This window comes from Megalopta genalis, chromosome 3 (assembly GCF_051020955.1).
Source record: "Megalopta genalis isolate 19385.01 chromosome 3, iyMegGena1_principal, whole genome shotgun sequence".
NCBI classification, from domain to species: domain Eukaryota; kingdom Metazoa; phylum Arthropoda; class Insecta; order Hymenoptera; family Halictidae; genus Megalopta; species Megalopta genalis.
The window spans coordinates 28,141,208-28,158,887 of NC_135015.1; the positions used below are offsets into that span (position 1 = coordinate 28,141,208).

General features: G+C 48.5%; 1 protein-coding gene across 4 annotated transcripts in view; it reads left to right on the forward strand.

Moving 5' to 3' along the window:
- LOC117221945 (Receptor expression enhancing protein A) overlaps positions 1-17,680 on the forward strand; it is a 41,906-nt gene that overhangs the window by 1,984 nt on the left and 22,242 nt on the right. The gene's annotated exons all lie outside the window — the stretch shown is intronic.

Below are 17,680 nucleotides of genomic sequence, written 5' to 3' on the forward strand. Positions count from 1 at the left end.
CGTCAGCTGATTCGGCCGACGTCACGGCGACGGGGACGCGGCGTTTCTCCCTGGCGTCGCGCGGACTCCCGTCGAGGGAGAGAGCGCGTTCCGTCGACGGCGTTCCTCTCGACGCCTGGCAACCTCGTGCCGCCGGCCCGTGCACGTGTGCATATTAGCGATCTCGCGGAGAGCCGTGACTCACGTCCGCTGCACTTGACAATAAACTGGAACAAGGCGATGACGCCGTTGATCTTGGACCCGGCGGCGCGGGACTGGTCGCGCGGCAATCGGGGGGGGGGGGGCGCGTCTCCGAAAACTCGGATGTTCCTCGGAACGGATCGGTCGCAGAAGCCGCGACGCGTGGGAAATCCTGTGGGCCCGAAGCGGTGGGACTCTTGTCGACGTTACACGTCGAACGCGAGCGTTTGCGACACCGTATACAATGCGCCTGTACCCGGCCTTTTTCAGTCCCGGTGCACGGGACATGCACAATTTGCTTACAAGCCACGGTTTTTTCAGCGGAACGAACCGTCGTCGATCCCGCGCCGTAATTACACGGGCCCGGCAGCCGCGTTTCCCTCCGAATAGAAAGGCTGGCCGGGCTAAACCGCGCGACAGGCCCGGTAAAAAGCGTCCGCTGACACCGAGTGATTGCGAAATACGACCTTGTTCTCGCTCTCGGACACGCTTCCTTTCGTTTCCTGTACACTCGCACGGGGGCCGCGATAAACCCCGCGGTACAAGGAACCGGGAGGCTCCGCGGAATTTTTCTGGCCGCGGTACACGGCCCCGGACCACGTCCGGGCCCGGTGCCCCAGCGATTCTTTCGCGGCGAGGCGGAAGGGAACGCTTCTGCGTCTTGCGCGCGCGCGCGCGTTGATTCATTAGCGCGTCACGGCGTCGTTCTTCGACGGGTGTTTCGCCTTTCAATAATGTCACGGGACTGTTATCTCTCTCCGACACGATTGTACCGACGAGAAGCCGTGTGATTCACGTTTGCTCGGCCGCCTTTGTATGCCGGGGACATTGTCTCGGCGAGCGCGCCTCAAGATACGCGCGAGTCCGTTTTCCTTTCACTCGCTCGGCCGGCCGTGTGTCCTGTGCACGTGCGACCGTTTAAAAATCTCGGGGGACGCCTCCCCCCTTCCACCCTGCTTGGACGAGCGCGGGCCGATCTCTCGGTCCCAATCGAACTCCCGTTCGATTAATTTCCTTTCGCCGGTCGCCGACCTGTCCGGCGGCGACGGAATCGCGACAGATTCTCCCGAGAATCTGCCGGCGGAAGGAAACAGGCAGGGATGCTTTCTTGGTAGACCAGAGGAGAACGTGGCGGTTGGCCGTTGGATCGATGCCCGGTTGGCAACAGGAGGGTGGTTCTGCCGGTGGTGTACACGAGGCAGGATGGCCGTGCGGCACCCCTCGCGCTCTCTTTCTCTGCCTCCCTTTCGCTCGCTCTTTCCCTCTTTCTTTCGCTCATCCCTCTCTCGCACTCTCTCTCGCTCGCGCACTCTCTCTCTCTCTCTCTCTCTCTCTTTCGCTCTATACATATCTGTCTCCCTCCCCCTTCCCTCTCCCCCGAGGTCCTCTTCTCTTCTGATATTCCCGTTACAGCTGTAAGGGTGGCACGATTCTCCGGCCGCCTGCCGGGAATCGATATTTCGTTTCAGAAGAGATCCCGCGTTAACCTCTCGCGTGTGCACGCCACAGGCATCCGGCGCTCTTCTAGGCGTCTAGTCAGCCATCGTTGGCTGTTGCTTGCTTGTTTCCCCTTTCGCATTACGCACCGCGATGCTCCGGCACCGTGGAACTCTGACAGATTGTCTCGCTCGGAATGAAAACAGACGCTAAGTCATGCAATCGTTGAAACTGTGGACGAACCAGCCGCAGATCGATCAACCGTGAACGATGGTTGCTGCGCGCTTCAGTTTTACGCTGGGGACACCGGCGACGCGCGATAAGATATGAGACAACTCTCCATGGGTTCCGTGTTCGACGAAACTGTGGATGATGCGGTCGAAGATCAAGCGATCTATTTTATTTTCTGAAATCGTGTGCCCCAAAGAGTTAAGAAGGCTCAGAAAATACAGGGTGTTGTGTTATTGGTGGTGCAACTTAATTGGGGCTGATTCTACGTAAAAAAAATAAGTCGAAAAGAAAGAATAATATCGTTTCATTTAAGGCTCCGTTTTTGAGAAGAAATAAGTTGAAAAAATAATACCGTTGAATAGGGATCGAGTTTGGTCAAGGTTATGTCAAGGTTATTTATATATAAATAATCGTAACCCCTCTTCCAAAATTGTCTATTTTTCTTTACAAACTATGGGATAATTATAAAAAATTTGTTATACATATCAAAATTCTACTTCTCGTCATACTATAAGCTTCAGTTTCCTCCAAAACGGAGCTTTAAATGGAAAAATGCTATTCTTTTCCGTCGACCTATTTTTTAACATAGAATCAGCCCTTATCCGGTTGTACCATCAGTTCCACGACACCCTGTATATTCTGTTAACTATTATTTTTGTATTGTTTGCATATGAAAGCCAGTTTACTCGCTCGTACAATAACTATACCTTTAACAATTCTTTCAATATAAACAAATTTATTAAATATATATATATAGCTAATTATATATTTAATAAATTTATTATTTATTTTAATTTATTAATTAATTATTTTATTTATTTATTATGTTTATATATAATATATAATAATATATATAATAAATAATATATAATATTCAGTTGCACACAATATTATTATATATATATATATATTATATAGCAATTTTCAGCGGCGCCTCAGGCTCGCAATTCGACTGCAAAGGGTTAAAAATCTCCCTGATCACCCGACTGCCCCTCCCTTCAGTACAATGCTCGCTGCTTCTTTATTTCCCCGTCGACACTAAAAACAACCAAGACACGCTATCGCACGGTCAACGCTAGAGGAAAAAAGCCCTAGTATTCCAACCCGATCGAACTTTTAATTACTGAATTCCACATCCGTTCGAAGTTTCGGTGTCGGCTCTCTCGGTTTTTTGAAAACACGAGGTGCTCGCCCCAGCGAGCCTTATAGAACGTCGTACGCCGTCGATGATTAATTTTGCAAATGCCATGCCAACCGGGTCGAGATAAAACCTATCGACTCCGTTCCCACTGTCTCCCGCGCCTCAATCCGCGCGCACACCCTCAATCTATTTACCTAGCCACTGTGTTTCATTCGGTGACCCATATTCCCGACGCTGCTGAAAGGTATCTCATTTTCTATGGATGCGGCGGTTTCTTTCCGTGTTGCGGCCGCCGTTGCGAACCGGATTTTCAATTGTAACTTGCGTCAGTTTCGTTCAGCGATCGCGCCGCGGTTACAAGCCCATCGGAATACAATCCTTCGTTCATGTGCAACAATTTATTTTTACACAACGCGTCGCCCGACGCCCGGCCCTCTGTTCGCACGTTTATCACCGTCGGCTGTCCTACGCTACGACAATCGACGTACACGTATACGACGATCCCGTAACTTCGAACAATCTCCGCTCTCGCGGAAAGCCGTGCGCGAATAGTTTCTTCCGACCATAAGCAGACCGTCTCGCTGAGATCGTAAGCGGGTAAATTTTCAGTTTCAGTCCCGGCGATCGGTGCGAGCATCTAAAGTCACAACTTTCCCGACGGCGCACAGTGGTATAAAAGCTCGAAATCATGGTCAAAATAAGAAATAATAACGGATTTATTTGAGAATTATTCATGGTCGCTGATTACGAATCTGAATTAAAAAATTCCAAAAACAAAAGGGCGGATCAAATATGGCGGATAAGTTGTTGAAAAATTGGGAAATCAGGAATAGGCGATAGGCTACGAAGCCAAAGGTCCTGTATACAGTTCCCTTGTTTTTTCCCGAGATTCTACAGTAATATTTTTGACAATAAAATTTTCGGAACGACTTCAACGATTCAGATTGCAGACATCTCAAGGCAGAAAATAATTTTTTCATGGCTTGTGTCACATCATCGTTCATGTCGACCACAAATCCTTCTTGCTGCAATATTTTTTGCTTAAAATATTCTGTTATCGAATTATTGTCACTATTTAAGTTTTCCTTAATAATAAGGAACACTTCTTTCCTAGTTAGACAGTATCGACTGTCGCGAGACCCTGAAAATAGAAAACCAAAAATTGAAACATTTTTTTCAATCTAACAAATTTCATTTTTTTCAAAATATTTTTCGACATTGCCTAATAAAGTGCTTTTTCTAACATCTCAAAACAATGTAAGCAATTTGGCACGATTTTTAGAAAGTTATTCCGTCTTAGATACTCTCGCGAGACAGTTTCCCGTACGTTGACTCGCAAAAACGGTTGTAACTGAAAAAAGTGCAACGCGATGCAGCCAATTTTTTAAGCGCAGCTAGATGAAACTATAAACTATGGCTCCGGTAAGTTTGAAAGCTGGCCCTCATAGGCCGCAAAAGTTTCGACTATAACTTTACGGTAAATGCATTCCATTCGCTCTTATAACTTGAATCTACAATTTATCGATTTACTAATGTAACAGTTAACAATTCGTGAGATGTTAGCGGTACAAAATGTTGTACTTAGCACCAGAAACAATATCCATTTTACACAATTGAAAGAAAACACTTCCACAAAAACGTACACGCTTTAAACTATTCACTTCGTACTGTCGCACACGCTCGCGAGTAATGACTGCCCAAGAAACTCGAAATTCGAAGTGTAATTGCCATTCAGGTATAAAAGTATGGGCCATTTCGTTTCTCCCACCACACGGAGACGCTTCATTAAACTAACCAATCCGTAAGTTAAAAACTCCCCAACGACAACTTCGATCTTTTGGATTTTGGCCATGATTTCAGGCTTCTTCTATACCACTGTGCGGCGTGTTCGAGCGACGCTCGCCGACGCGCGAAATTTTCAGCTATCCTGCGACAATCAATGCAACGATATACCATGATCGTTCGTGGTCCGACGCGATCGTTCCGTCAGCACCGCGGTGACGCGTTATTACGTCGCGTTCGACCGAGCGTACGACGCTCGCGCGGGCCTCTCGTCGCGGAGAAATCCGCGGCAAAGAGGCCTCGAGGATTTCAAAAGGCTGCCAGCGGCGGCTGCGGGGGAAAAAGAGAGGAAAGTCGGCGCGCGAGGAACAGAGAGAGAGAGAGAGAGCGAGGGCAGTCTCGCGTCTGTGTTACGGTAATATGCCTGAGTACTTAAGATCCTCGACCTCGTGACGTCATTGCCCTCATTAGAATAATTAAGAATGCCGCTCGCTAATTACGATGCGGTTGGCTCGCGGTACTTTTTCATCCGACGCGGCGCGGCGCGGTTCGCGCGTTTCGAAGTGACCAGAATGAATTCGTCTGCTCCGAACTATAACCGTGGCCGGGACAGAACTCGCGTAAGCTCTCCCAGGCATTGGTCTTGTTTTCACCGGGTCCGGGGGACAGGCTTGTTAGTCGCCGGGATTTGTTCCCAGCGGTGTTCCTTAGGCGGCCGGCCATTATTCCCGGCCGAAAGAATTGTTCCCAGTAAAATAATTACCGAATGAAAGGAAGATGCCGCGACCAATTGTCAAGGTATTACTCGTATAATAGGGCCGTCTTTTGTTCTTCCGTGGAACCGTCGCGAAATCGGGTCACCGGAGACTTCGTTCCATCTTCCGGGCGCGCGGGCGGCGACTTGAAATAGAGGATCTAAAACCGAGCCGCGGGAGATCTCGTCGATAATGATCGCCGCGGCGATTTTCGTGGCGCGCCGGCCCGATTGGCCGGAGGAACGCGATATCGCGGAGAGCCGAGCACCGCCGCTCGGTTCCCTCGAGGAATCGACGGGGACTGGTATCGTCGGGGGCCTAGGCTCCGTAGATAACAAGTTCGCGTTCCTCTCGGTCTCGGTCTCCGAGCGAGCCGTGCAGCCAGCCCGCCGTTTTGATTTACACCCTCCTTTTTCCCGCCCTCGTATATAATTACGCCATTTTCTCGCAGGCCAGCCCATATTTCTTCGTCCCTGGAGACGCGCCAGGGAGCAAAAGTGCACGTCACGAGGGTGTGGTAAAGAGCACCTCGCTCGTAGACCGAGGAGGGTGGCGCGGCGAGAGCCCAAGAGCATCGTGGGGTTCGCCAGGGTGATGACCCTTTGGGAGTACCCTGAGACCTTACGCTCCTGGTATCGCTCTGCGATGTATACCTCTTTCTCCCTTCCCCTTTATTCTTACCACCGCGCCTTCGCTCGGTCTCTCCCTTTCTCTTCCTCGCTCCTTCTCTCTCTTTCTTTCTTTCTCTCTCTCTCTCTCTCTCTCTCTCTCTCTCTTTTTCACTCTCCGATCATTGTGTTCCTCCTTTTTCGGCTGACACTCCTCCGGCAAGCTTTTTTTCGCTGTTTTGCGGGTGGGTGGTGGCCGAGAATCGACGCGGCTAGATTCACCGACGGAAAGAGGATTCGAACGGCGCGTCGGAATGCGGCGCCGAACTCCGGAACGCTTTTTTCTCGTTGCTCTGTTTTCCTCGCCGACGGTCCACGGGCACGCGAGAGAGAATTAGCGACCTCCACTCGTCTCGCTACTTTTCCAATCGATCCTTTTTATACAGCGGTCCGGCGCTCCCGTCGATGCAACTCGCGCGCGGCGCCGTGAGATCCTCGATCCGCGGTGCATCGCTGCGAAAGATGCAGAATTTGTTCGTGTCGTCAGTCGATGATACTCGCGCTTTGTTGTTCGAACACTTTGCTTTTCTTCTTGATGCAGGCGATCTCCATTGATACGGCTGAGACAGTTAGCGAGATTCTTTGGGTGCTGAGAACTTGGGAGAACGATTTAACCCTTTGCCGTCGAGCGGCGACTCTAAGGCGGCATTAAAAATTTCGATAGCATGCTTCGACATAATTTTAACATTATCTATATTTGTTTATGTTTGAGAAACTGTTAGAAGCGTGATTATTGCACGAGTCACATAATTCATATTTCATTGGTATAGAATGCACCGGATTGCATAACATGGAAATACTATAGGTCGGAAGAATTGTTTTGGATTTCGAGTTAAAATGACTTCGACTGTGAAGGGTTAAACTTGATCCAACACGCAACACTGGTTTTTTCTTCGCTGCACTCGCGCACTGATTGCATTCGAGCGTTGTTGCGTTCAACACCGAGGTTTTCTATATTTTTGGAGTGCGCTCGAAGGAAACATTTTCCCAATCAATTATATCCACTATAAAGAACTCACAGCGCTATTTTGATGCACCACTGTGAAACTTAGGATCGAAATAAGCGATTTTATAATCATAAGTTACTCAGATTATGCAGATTCTTTCACAGGAAACGAGTCGCTACTATTATGTTGGTGCATGCGAAATGTCGGATTTTTAAGTGAACATATAAAACCGCATATCTTTTTTCAAAAGCTGTTTATTTAACCCTTTGCGCTCGGAATAGATTTTGAACAAATTGTGATTTCGTTGTGCAGAGTCGAATTGAGAGAAAAATGATTACGCTGCTGGGAAATTTCTTGGGTAGCGATAAATAAAAGATTTTGTGCTCGTTTTTATGCATTTTATAATATTCGTTGATTCGTTAAATATTCGTTATTATGCATTTTTAATATCATTAGGTTATGAAGAAAAATAATTATTAATAGGGGATGCCATATATGTATTGTGCCGTCGTATGGGCGACATCCGACTGCAAAGGGTTAATCGATCGACGATGATTTTGTATTAAAAATACCGAACCAGTTCAATCACAATGCAGAAATTCCCCGGAGGGGGGGAACTTGGAACACCGTGGGCACACACACACACACACACACACACACACACACACACACACACACACACACACACACACACACACACACAGCGTGGTTTACGAGCACTTTCGCTCTCGGCGCTGTCGCGGCGCGACTTTTCCAGCAGCTTACCGATTATCTTCACTTTTCAGCGGGGCCAGCGCAATTAATTTGGAACACGTGTCGTGACCAATGGGCTCGTGCGCCGCGTTCTATCTCGATCCCGCAGAAAACGCGGGTCGCGTGTTCGATGCCGGGGCCCAGGCCGCGTCTCGCGTTCCGAATAAATCTCGGGACGCGAGGCCGCATTAATTTCAGCCCGTTCTTAAATCTCTCCGCGCGATGCACATTCGTGAAACGAGCCAGCTTGGCTCGAGCTTGAGAAAGTTCAGACGCGGACGTCTACGTGGGAGGTCCGTGACTCGGCCTGCTGTTCTTTTATAGCGCGGATTTCCCGGCGTGTTCCTCGGACACGTCACGCTCCTCTCGTTCGCGCGAGCTTTCGAAAGGATCGTTGACTCGTCTTGCTAGCGCCGACGCTCGCGATTGTCCGAGATTCTTGATCATCTCCGAGAACTCCTTCGACTTCGAAGATCCTAGGGCTGACTTTCGAAGGCCGGTCCGACGCTCATTGTCCTCGTGGTCCAGTTTCGCGCGAGACCGTTCGTCAGAGTCGTTTCTGCGCGACTCTGGAACGGGCACAAGGCTCGGGCACGCGTATTTATTCTCCGGCGAACGACGAAAATAAATCAGTCGCGCGGCCGCGTATAACACCGCGGGTGTTTTCGCCGCGTGCGCCTCGGAATCTTTCTTTTTCGCCGGTATTTTTCGCGGCCGCCTCTTCTTCCCGCCGTGCCCCGGCCCCTCCCCGACACCCCGAAGAAAGACGCGTCGACGTAGCGGTCGTAGTCGTCGGGCACTCTCCGCTGTTTAAATATAAACCAAGGCGCAGAAGTGGCCAGCTTCCAGTTCGGGCGTCGCGACGCTCGTGGAACATACAGTCGGCCGAGAGCTCGCCGTCACGAGCCGCCTCCGCGATCATTGTGTTCCGATCATTGTGATCCCGAAGGATCTGCACCGGATCTATCGGCGTGTTCCGTCGTCGAATCGACGCTCGTCGATCGTCCAAAATTCTGCATTCTCGGCCACGTGGACTAGCATCGACAAGACAACAGAGCGGATCGATCGGGATCGTGGGTCAACGGGCGTCTAAACGCTCGCCAAGAAGTTCGACGACCAGCCGCCGAAGGCGGTGAATCGGATTTATTAATAAAAATCCGCGACGGGTGAGGAGTGCCGGTCGGAGCGCGATAGTTGCCGTCTTCGGCGCGGCTCGCTCGGCTGTCGGACAGCATCGTCGAAGGGAGCATCCCGCATCCCGCGGGGCGAATTCTGCGGACTCTCGAAGGATGGCACAGCGCAGGCAGCCCGGGGTGAAACAATCGACGCGAGATCTCCGAATGGAGAGAGTTTAATTGGCAACGCGGAGTTCCGAGCGTTCGGAAACGGACGAGGGAGGGCGTCTATCAAGGGAGCACGGAGCCGTTCAACGAAATTTTCAATCGGCTTTCACCGAGCGAGCCGAACTTTTTGAAAAGTTTTCCAAGTTCCAGCGGAACGAACGAACTCGCGCGCGCGCACCTTCACCGAAGGGAGAGCCAGACGGCAGGAAACTCCGGTTGAAATCGCACGGCGGATTCTCGCGATTTGCCGGCGCGTCTCCGCGCTCGGGAAAAGGGAGGGACCGATTGTCGCCGGGTGGCCTAAGTGCCGCGTCTAAAAGGGACGAGTTGCGAGACAATCGGGAGGCCCCGTTGAAAGGGCTGCATTCAACGGCGTCGATTCCTTCGCTAATGTTTCGGGAGCCGGTCGAGGAGCTCGAAGAATGTCTTCGAACGTGGAGCAACGGTATCGCATAACGATCTTCTTTCACGACGGGGTCGTGGTGATCTACATCTGAAGGGCGCGGAGAGTCCCTCGACAGGCCAGGAGAGTCGAGTCTTTATTCCGGCCGGAGTCAAAGGAGTATTATCCCCGCTCGGATCAGATCGGCGAGACGAGGCGAGGCGCGGCGAGGCGAGAGGCAGCAGTCTCGGCCGCGAAATTCCCGAAATTCGTCGGGCCGGCTGATTAATTCGTTCGCGGGCCAAATCCCCCCGGCTGCCATTTGTCTTTGTCAGGGACAAGGTCCCCGAAGGATCGGCGGCCCGGAGAAAAATAGCCGGCGGAAGGGAAAAGAGAGCGGGGGGCGAAGGGGCGCGCCGCGCTGCAAGAAAGGAACCGCTCCTTCGACTCGCCACTTAGAAAACGTTAGTTGAATCACTTAGCCGGTCGTTGCACCGGAACGACGTCGGTCGGCGTGACAATAAAGAGAGGCCAGGCCGGTCGAACGTGCGCAATCGACGGAACAACGCGGGCCTAGAGTGAAAAAAAGCCCGCGACCCGGCCGAGAGAAAGCGAGAACCTGTCCTTAAGCGGTCTTGCCGCTGGCTCGAGGGAATTCGGGGCCGCGAAAGCTTCGGCTCCGCCTTGTTCAAGTACCAGAATCGAGGGGGTCTAAGGATTTCGACCCGACGAAGGCTCGGCGTACCCTAAAAAAAAAAGAAGAGGACTCCAACCGATCTCGAGCGCCGCAAGGACCTCCGTCCCGCTGGATCGTTGCGCAACCCGCGCGGAAACGCAGCTGCTCGGCCAGGCTCCGACGATTCTCTCGAAGGATCCCCCGACATCCTTCGCGAGATCCTTCGCGAGACCATTTACAGGGACGCGGGAACACGGTGCCGCGCACTTTCTAATCGGCCGCGGTGATTACCGATCAGCTGGTGAACGGTCCGAGCGATTCAGGCCAATGTTGGACTCGTTAGAGTGCCCCTACCGAGGATCCTGGCTTCACGGACGACGCTGCGTCTTCTCGGAGTCTAGCATCTTCAGCGAGCAGCTTCGCAACTTCCAGCTTCGTCTCGAGGATCCTGCTTCGTAGGTTCCGTCCGCCGAAGCTGCGACTCGAAGAGTTGCTGTTTCGCCCGGTTGCTTCGGGTCCGATCGTGTTCGGCTCCCGGACCAAGTTGGACTCGGGAGAACTAGTTCGTCCGCCGGCTAATCGGATTCCGCATAGTTTCGGAGTCCTGCCGGAGTCAAGCATGACCTGCCCCCTGGCCCCGAAGGCCGCCGCGCCGGCCCTCGTGCCCGCGATGGCCAGCTACTACTCGCGGAACTTCCATTTGCCGATCTTCAAGCGTGTGACGATCGTGAACACCGTCTCGGTAGTGACACTGCCGGCCCCGTTGAAGATATCGCAGAGACCGTCGCCGGCCAATTAACTTTCGCGGACCGGCCGCCGAGCGAAAATAGCGTCGCCGGTCGACGATGCGGCCGTATACGTGTCGTCGAACAGTGTTAACGAGCGCCGTTTCCGGCCCGCGGCTCCCAGACGTTATTGTTCGCGCGTGCGTTCGCGCCGACGAAGCGCAGAGTATTCGCGGCGAGCATTCGCGGCGCTCGTAATTTTAGAAAATCACGTTGCGCAACCGCCGCTGGGTCAATGTGTCAACGTGACAGGTGAATCGCGGATCCGAGCGAACATCTCTCGGCCGACCGGCGAACTTAAATTCTGTCGTTGTCGGTCGCGTTGTCGGCGATCCGTTTACCCGGAGAAGCTGTCGCGATTTCACGCGAGCCTCCTCGGCTCCGTGCATTCGCGCCGGCCGTAAAGAACGCGTCTGATTGTGCAACGAGCGCAAAGTGCACCGAATGCTCGTGGCATTGATCTAAAATCGGTGAACAGCATTGTATAACATTGTTCTCACTGCCAGACCGGGCCTATGATACGCCGAGATACTCGTCGGATGTCTCTCTCGGCATGAAATTGCGAAACGTACTATTAACGAGCGGCTCCGTTCCGCGCGGAATTAATGTTTCACGCTATTTTTCCACACAGCGCCGCGGATCCCGCGATCACGAAGATCGGCGAGCGACGCGCTTGGAAGTATCCGCGGCGGCAATAAATCGATCGAAAGGATAAATGAAATATCAACTTCCATTCTTGGACTCCCCTTTCTCCCGTAGATACCACCCCCCCTTCACCCCCTCGATGCCGCTCGGCTCGTCGCGGCTCGTGAGCCCGTTCCATCGACGTCGATCCCATCGCGTCGTCATTATGGATTACCCGCATGTCTCCCCGTCGCACCCATTAATCTTCGTAATTAAGCGACTGCTTACACGCGACGTGGCAATATCTTACGCGTGAATCGTCATCCCGAAGGTGAAAGTTATTAAATGTTTCGGATAGAGGATCGCGGGGCCACGACATTAATGAAACGCCGGGAACCCGCGATCCCGTCCGTGCCTTTTTCCCGAACGTCCGTCGCTGCGAGATGCCCCGCGTCGTCGATTCTTATCTCGCGGTACACGCGCAGAATCTAATCTCGGGACACGATCGAGCATTGTCAGGAAGCCTTGTCGGTTCCCATAATCCGTCTGATTCTGCCCGCGCGGCACTCGTCGGCATCGGCTTCTACGCGTTGCGACCCCAAAAAGTTCCCATTCTACGGTCCCGTCGAATCGGGGCAAACTAAAATCTTCGACGTTTTCGATATCGAAGGCATAAGTGAACTTTAATAAAATGTTTGTCGAGTGCTAATGTTGTACGCAATTAGTATGGATCGTGATATGTACGCCTCTTTCTTAATTGGTTCATCTGCTGGCTTTCCTGTATCAATTTTTTGCGTCGAATCTCAACCTCTGTTTCGCTCTCCGATGATTCATGTACGATTTACTTAATTTTTTCCCTAATCCTGTTGCTCCCTGGTCGGCTTCACACAGAGAAAACACATTCCTGATGCGTGTAACACGTTCATACAGGGCGTCCCAAAATTATGGTACGTGCGGGAAATGAGAGGTTCCTGAGGTCATTTGAAGAAACTTTTTCCTCAGCGAAATTGCAATCCGCGACTTCGTTTACGAGTTATTAACGAAAAACAGTGACCAATGAGAGATCACGTACGGTGACGCCCCGCCCTCGCGACCACTACCGCTGCGTCAGACGGCCAGCGCGACGTGGCGTTGGCCGCGAGGGCGGAGCGCCGGTCGTGCTCGCCTCTTATTGGTCACTGTTTTTCGTCAATAACTCGTGAACGATGCCTCGGATTAAATTTTTGTAAAGGAGAAAGTTGCTTCGAATGACCTCAGGAATCCCTCGTTTCCCGGAAGTACCATAATTGTGAGATATCCTGTATAGCTCCGTCAATTATCATTAGACCGCGGATGCTTTGTGCAAAATAAAATCTGTCTTCGTCGATTGTCTCCATCAAAATTTCTTTCTTTATTTAACACTAGATTCACAGAACCCGTGAAAATGTCAGGTCACTAATTTTTTCATTTATCATTATTCATATCGTAAAGATACATTTATGAGTTATTTACTCAATTTATATGTTTCACTTATAGCAAATGTTACGATAACCCTTGTTCAAAATCAGAATAAAATGTCTTATTGTTACTTTTATAAACTAGTATAAAACAGCTGTTTTTTGTGCTCCGTAAATCTAGTGTTAATAATTTCTGACCCGAAAATTATACACAGATCTCCTCAAATTCTTCCAACATTTTCATTGTTTGATATTTCACCCAATCATTTTTATTATGAAAATGCATAAAGCCCGCAGTCTCCTTATCGCACATCACCGGAGAGATCGATATGCCTCTGTCGTATCTGTGCTTATCAACAACGCGTGTGCAATTGAATGACTATAGTCGCTCTCGTAAAGTCGAATGCCAAACGGAAATAAACGGAATAACTAGGGTATCGAGTGTAGCTCCTGACAGGAACGCGAGTACTGCACCGATCGCTCTAATTCGGCGAACATTCGTTCTACACGATGAACGACCTTCGACCGAAAGACGATCGAAATCGATGCGCCCGCGACCTCTTCGTCGAACCTGGAACATTCCCAAAATTCGCCAGGTGCCGTCCCACCGCGTGCAACATCGCGACTGCATCGGAACGGAGCGCCGAGACGTTGCACCAGGGCCCGGCCAGCTCATCGTCCTTGAAACCGATGACAAAGCCCGGTGGAAAAGCGAGGAGAGGAAGCCCGCGCGCGGCTTCGATTCTTTGTTTCTCGCGGAAACGACGCGGAGCCCCTTACGGACGCAATTTAAATCACTGCCGTAATTATACCTCGGACGGTTCAGAGGGCAACCGGTGCAAGTCCGCTTTTCTTTGAAAATAAGTTACGCGGTGCAAACACTTTATCGCGGGGACTTTCGGTCGATAAATCAATGCAGTCGATTTCTTCAGAAATAAACAGTCGGTAGCGGCACGTACGCTGGGTCACTATAGTGTTCGTGCGCCTTCTAAAACGCAATAACTTTTTTCAAACTGGTCTAAGTGACTTGAATTGTTTTTAGGTGATAGAGGGATTGGTCTACTAGACGATGACTGAAATGGCTTTTTTAAATTTTGCTCTTACTTGGGATGACAAAGAAAGATAAGAAACTTTTATCTGAGCTTATAACAAAAATTTAAGACACGCCTCTTGTAGATCTTGGTAATTTATATAATTGAATTATATAATTGAGAGAGAGAGAGAGAGAGAGAGAAAATTTTATCGAAATCGATTAACCCGGAGTCGAGCTACAAACGTTGAAAGATCGAAAAAACTGCAGATTTCTTGCAGTTTTTTGGTCAAAACCGTGATAAAAGTGCGATTTTTGCTATCTTTAATTTGTTACAACTCATATCAGTGTCAACTCAGACAAAAAAGTTAAAAAACGAGAGCTTTCTATTCTTTTCTTTGTTATTCCAAGTAATAAGAAAATTTTAAAAAAGCATTTTGATCATCGTCTGATAGACAATGCTATCATTAAAAAAAATTCAAGTTACTTAGTTCAGTTTATTATTTAAAAAATTATTTTAAAAAGTTATTGCGTTTTAACAGGTGTACGAAAAGTTTTATGGGACACCGTGTATCGACCACAGAACGACTAAACAAAATCAAAAAAGTTATATAGTTTGTACAAACTTTTTGTTCTTTATTGTAAAAATGGATTTTTACCCTATACCTAAATAAATAAATCGAAAAAGCAGAAAAATGAAAAGAATTGCATGAGATAATTAAATATCGATTGTAATTATTTCTCTTCGTTCAATTATAATAAAAATTCTGTCTCTCATTATTAGCGGCATTATTGTCTATTCACAGCTGATTTGCAAAATGCTTGTACAGTAATGTCTCCCTAATTGACGCCGAAATTCTGCACAAAAATGGACAATTTTGGAAGAGGAGATACGATTATTCGAGCCTTGCAGCTCGTTTTAATAATTGTTGATAAGCGGTAACCATAAAAGACGAGTCACAACAATCGTATCTCCTCTTCCAAAATTGTCCACTTTTGTGGACAATCCGAGCGTCAATTAGGGAGACATTACTGTATATCCAAATCTCGACGGACTTAAACCGATTGGCATCCGATCCGTGAACGAAAAGAAAAGCCCAGAGGACAGTCGAAGACGCTGCGTGTCAGCGATTCGCATGCATCATAGTTGCGAGATGGATCAGGTTGATGCTCCTTGTCCCCGTCTCGAAATAACCGGACACGCCCTCGTTACGATTTCGTCGGTCCCCCGCTCATTAGCGCTCGAAATGAATCGCCGCGGCTTTCCGTTCGAGGAAAGTTAATAGCAGTCCGCTTAATAACGACAGCACTCGCCGGTTCGCGCGGATCGCGCGGTGCCCGGCGATCGCGGGATTTTTCGTATCCGTCGGACTTTTAATTAATGGCGAAGAGAGATAATAAGGAGGGGCTCGAGGGAAACTGTGGCTCGAGAAGGGCCGCGATTAAAATAGAAAACTGGGTCGACCCTGAAGCCCGAGCAGGAGTCACCTCGCGGCCGAGTATCGAGCACGTATGTATGCCTATTGTCCGTCACCGAAACTTATTCCCGACGGGGCGGCCGCGATTTTTCATTTAACACTAGAAAGACTGGAACTTAGTATATGTATATTGCCCAAAAGCAGTCAAAATGTCTGCATTGTGAAAGAATAACTAATGTGTAAAGAAATTTGTTTAAAATTAATTTTTAATATTTTTTTATATTATTTACAGTTATGTAACAGGTTATTAGTAAATATTAATATATATATATATATATATATATATATATATATGTATATAACAATAAAAAATATAATATATAATTATAATATTGTAATATATATATCAATATTATATGTAATATAATATATTATATATAATATATAACAATAAAAAAAATTTAAGATACGAATAACAAGTACTACTTTAGCTTATTGAGCAACTGCAACTTATCTAGTATATGCCCAAATCGACAATTTATCATGTACTTGTATGTTATCATGTAACGGTAATCGAGAAAAAATGAAAAATATTATTTTAATACAGAACCGAACTGGTCATATAAGAAATTTACTCGATTCAATAATAAGAGTCATTTAATTATTTTAAATTTCCCAAGCAGTCAAAACGACTGCTTTTGGGCAATATAGGTATAGCACATATACAGGGTGTCCCAAAAATGTCTCGCAATCCGAAAGTAGGAACCTCCCATTTTCCTGATTGCGAGACATTTTCGGGACACCCTGCATATACCGGAAATGAAGGAGGGAAGGAGGTAACTACAATTATTAATAAACACATTTATATGTTGTACAAAAAATCACAAAATTCTAAGAAATTGTATCATTATATACATAATTTTTTTTCTACTTGAAATTAAAAAGCAAAATCTCTCAAAATGACTTCCTTGGGCAATCTAGTGTTAACTTGCCGCGATCCCGAAGCTGCTCGGCGTCCAATTATTCCATCGGATTGCGATCGATCGATCGATCGAACTCGCTCGTTTCTACGCAACGTTGGGTGTCCCCGTTGCGCCACCGTTATCAAATTATCCATCGTTTTCTAGTCGTCCAAAGCGGTCCAGTTTCGTTCCGTTTGTTTCCTGTAACTCGAGCGTCGTCGCGTTCTCCGCTCGGAATACAACTTTCCGCAACGCGCCGCCGTCTGAAAAGAATCTAAAACCCGTCCGAAAGGAGGAAACTTTTTCTTCGCATTTAATCGAAGGTCCGCGGCGACGTTTGAAAAGGGCGGCGAAGCGGTTCCGGGTCTAAAGACGAGTGTTTCCAGCAGGAAAATCGAGAGCCGTTCAGGAAATTCGCGAGCGTTCCGCGCGAAAAGGCGTTCGCTCCTTTTTGGATTCGCGGGTCGCACAATGCGCCGCGATGTCCGCCGTCGAAACCTGTTACCCGAATACAATGGCGAAGTAAATTTTCCCGCGACAATGTAAAACAATAACTATTCTCCTCGGAGCTTGCCGGGCCGAGCCTCTGCCGGGGCTCGTCGGCGACTGGCCGATTCGATTTTTCGATGTTCCTTCTTAATCGAGCGCGCTTTTCTGTCGTCCCGAGAATCCGGCGGCGTATTTTCGATCAAAGATTTCCTGTTCGCGGGAACGAAAGCGTCTTGGCTCTGCCAAAGCGCTGACTGCCGAAGGCAGAATTTTCGATTAGATGGAATGTCTGCATGCAGATGACGTTTTTTTTATAATGCTTCTATACGCATGCTTCGCGTTCGATTTGCGTACTATGCATTTATTGTTCGGTGTATTGATTTACTTCTTTATGGAATATATACGGGAAGTTATCTATTAATTATAAACTTTTTACAAATAACATATTCGCAGTTCTTTAGGAGTATATAATAACTCCTAATATTATATATAATAACTCCTCATATAATATATTGGGTTGGCAACTACGTAATTGCCGATTTGTTCAATGAAATAAAAAATTTTTTTTTACTTGGAACGAAGTTTAATCTGTAATGTATTTTCCATTTTGTTCGATGACCTTTTGCCATCTCTCTGGCAAC